The 3,486-nt window shown below is 56.2% G+C and overlaps 1 long non-coding RNA gene across 2 annotated transcripts in view; it reads right to left on the reverse strand.

Annotated features, from left to right (window-relative positions):
• The window catches only part of LOC113210302 (uncharacterized), a 178,243-nt gene that overhangs the window by 93,370 nt on the left and 81,387 nt on the right, over window positions 1-3,486 (reverse strand). The window lies entirely within an intron of this gene.

The raw sequence follows: 3,486 nt of genomic DNA on the forward strand, positions 1-3,486 counted from the left end.
GGGGGGCGTCTGTCTGATCGGGCGGACACATTTTAAAGGTTCCCTCCGGAAGTGGATTCTGCGAGGGGCAACCGCCGCCGCCCGCCCCCCGTTCGCTCCGCTCCACAACACAAGAAGTGCGAGTGCAAAATTCCTCGCTCCCCGACAAAAGCGAATCGAGCCGAATTCATGGCGTTGGTCCAGATATCGCTGAGAGCGCGCGCGGGAGCGGTGGAGAGCTTCCTGGGATGCTTGCGGCCGGCGCGGGGCTGCGCGGGGCTGCGCGGGGCTGCGCGGGGCTGCGCGGGGCTGCGCGGGGCTGCGCGGGGCTTCGCGGGGCTTCGCGGGGCTGCGCGGGGCTGCGCGGGGCGCGGCGGGGGCAGCCTGCGGTCGCGCCCGACTGACTGCTCCTCCTCCTCCTCCTCCTGCTGGTGCAGGTCCCGCGCCGCGCACCGCTCGCTCTCGCGGAGGAAATACCGGTGACCTATGCACCACGCGTGGGGGAGAAAAGGCCTCGCAGCCGGGCGCCAGCCTCTACGGAGCAGACGACGCGGAGCCTTCGCTGGGGGACAGGGGGAACACCACCACCGTTGCGGGTGCGTGTGGGAGACGAAATGTATCCACAATTTTGCCACTTTTGACAGACATCCACCAAAAGGGGAAAGGACAATCATACCGGGGTGTTTTCTCGTTGAATCTGCGTTCCAGTGTTGTGGGCCATGGCCCATGCCAACCGAGAGAGATGCAATTTCGAAACCCTGATAGAGCACATTCACATACAAATTTTACCAAAATACCATTAAAAAAAATAATTAAAAACCTCTTGTCTGTACTAAACAAGATATGTTTATGACAACGTTGTGGCGAAGCACGGCGAGAAAATGCATATATTTTCGTCTGCGCGTCCCAAAGTGCGCACTCTTCGCCGCTGAGTGCACGACACTTTGTCGGGTCCGAAAGAAGAGCCGCTCATCTCCTCGCGCGGAGCAGCAGCGCGGGCCATTGTCTTCCGCGGCGTAAATCGTTGGAAACACGCATCATGACGCGCGGCGCTTGTGTTGTCCCCCGTCGCCCGTCCCTCACGGCGGTCCCCTATCGGGGACGCTGATCTAACGCGAAAGAGCGACCGTATCAGAGGGCGAGGAGGAGGGTCGGGGCCGGGCCGGGCGCTGCAACGAGTGTCGCCGCACGGGTGGGCCCACTATTTAATTGGCAGGCGGTTGGCAGGCAAAACGCATCATATTTGTACCCGTCCGCTGCTAGGCGCTCACACAAAGCCGCGGGCGGGATAATGAGGAGCATCGCCTCTCATATGTGCGCTCTCTCTCTCTCTCTCTCTCTCTCTCTCTCTCTCTCTCTCTCTCTCTCTCTCGCTGGACGCGGGGGCCGCAAGAGTGTATAGCGAGACAGAGACGGGCTATAGCCACGCGTAGCTTATTTTAAACCCGCTGGGAAAATCCTGCCGGCAGGCCAATCAGGTCTCCAAATGTGCATTGTGGCATGCAAGGGGTGTACGTGTGTGACTGTGTGTGACTGTGTGACTGCGTGTGTCATATGGGCGGAATGCGCAGGCGCGAGGTCGGCCGACACGCCCCGGCCCGCGCCGCCACCGCGCCGCTGTCACCGCAGAATGTAAAGGGGTTGTGTTGAGGGGCATTCCTCTTGGGGTAGGTCGACTGCTGCTCTGCACCGCGACAACTACCGCCGCCCGAATGTGTCCTGTTTCGCGGTGCGGGCCGCTAGTTATGAGCGAGCACACACAAACGCCTCTCTGCTGCCTTGCCTGCTACGCTTTCACGTGTGCTGTGTGTCGGTCGCGCGGACGTTTCTGGTTTCTACTACCCCGTGCGGTGTGGAGTTTGGTGGTAGTTTACGCGCCAAAACGCGCCGCACGAGAAATGCGGAGCGGAATAAATCGAGGGGTCCGCAAGTATGGTCTGCCGGTGTACACATGTGGTGGGCTTCCTAGTTTTCCCAGGTTTTCCTAAGGTTTTCCCGGTCTTCCCAACTTTTTCTTGGTTTTCCCAATATCTTGGTTTTCTGAGGCTTCCTCCAGTTTTCTGCGGTTTTCTCGCATTTTCATCGGTCTTCCCTCACATTTTCCGATCTTCCTTGCAATTTCTAGGTCTTTCCTAAAGTTTTTTCGGTCTTCCCTTTTATTTTTTGGTTTTCCGTCACATTTGTGGCCTACTATTTTATTGGTCTTCTTCGGTTTTCTTTAGTCTTCCTGGTGGTCTTCCCGGTCTTCCCAGTTTTCCGGGCGGCCAGTGTACGCGCTCGAACCTAGTTGCGGACCCCTCGGAATAAATGAATGAGGGAGAGACAGCGCCGCGCACTCCAAAAAATAATGTTGCACAAGGGCAGGTGCCTCCGCTGCTGCCCGGCTGCTCCTCTGATCCGCGCCGTACAGCTGCAAGCTCGCTGCTTGAGGTCTCACTCGTGTTTTCAATTTGGCCGTCGGAATGCTGACCTGCAGCCGTAATCAGGCGGGCATGCGCTTCAGTTTCATTTTCTGGGAGTGATTTACTCGGAGCAGCGCAGCCGACGAAAAATAAAAGAAACAAACGAAAAATAGTTTCAATTGCAACGAATAATGCAATTTACATACACAGCGCGACAAAGAGGACAGGCAACAGTTGAAGTTACAAAGCGAAATCGAATGCTTTTCCTTTGAGGACGCCGCCGCCGCCGCCGCCGCCGCCGCCACTACCACACCACCCCTCTACTTTCCTACCGAAGCCTTGTAGCCGTGCCCTGTTTTACGTCAGGTGCGAAAAATATTTTGAGCGGCTAGGTGTTGCGTGCCGTGCCTATGGCCTGCCGGCCGGGCCCAGCGGCAGCGGCAGCGGCCCCCGGGCTGAGCCAGGTTCCGTTGATTGGGCTCACAAGGGCGCGGGGCGGTAGCCGCGTTTTATGATGGAAAGAGCTGCCGTTGCCGCTACCTAGGGACCCATTTTTTCGAAACGCCGAGGCTGAACTGGACGTTAAACAACCACCGAATGGAGCAAATGGTTAGTCGAGCGAAGAGATGTGTGTCTGTGTGGGTTAAGGTTTATATACCGAGCATGTTGTCTCATTATTGCACCTTCGCAATGCTGTATGATTATTAATTTTTGGTTTTTTGCTTCGCCACGCGCTTTGAGTCGCCAGACGGAGCGAGACACGTGCTTTCCGCTGTTGGTGTGCGCGGGCGCTGACTGGCAGACAATTCCATTAAGTCTCCTGGATATTTCATTAACGCACTGGGAGAGGAAATCGAAATGTGTCACTGTACCTCCGGTGGTCATTAACCCTGTTTCCTCGTCATATGTGTGAGCTGAGAATGTCGCGCGTCACTCCTCTGGAACACTCCTCTGGTGTTCTTTGGGTGCTTCTCTCGTGGATCTCAAAATGAGTGCGTGAGGTGTTTAGGTTGGGCAAACTATTTCTTCTTCTTCTTCTTCTTCTTCTTCTTCTTCTTCTTCTTCTTCTTCTTCTTCTTCTTCTTCTTCTTCTTCTTCTTCTTCT

The sequence above is a fragment of the Frankliniella occidentalis genome, unplaced genomic scaffold (assembly GCF_000697945.3).
Source record: "Frankliniella occidentalis isolate FOCC.00 unplaced genomic scaffold, Focc_3.1 Scaffold149, whole genome shotgun sequence".
Taxonomy (NCBI): Eukaryota; Metazoa; Arthropoda; class Insecta; order Thysanoptera; family Thripidae; genus Frankliniella; species Frankliniella occidentalis.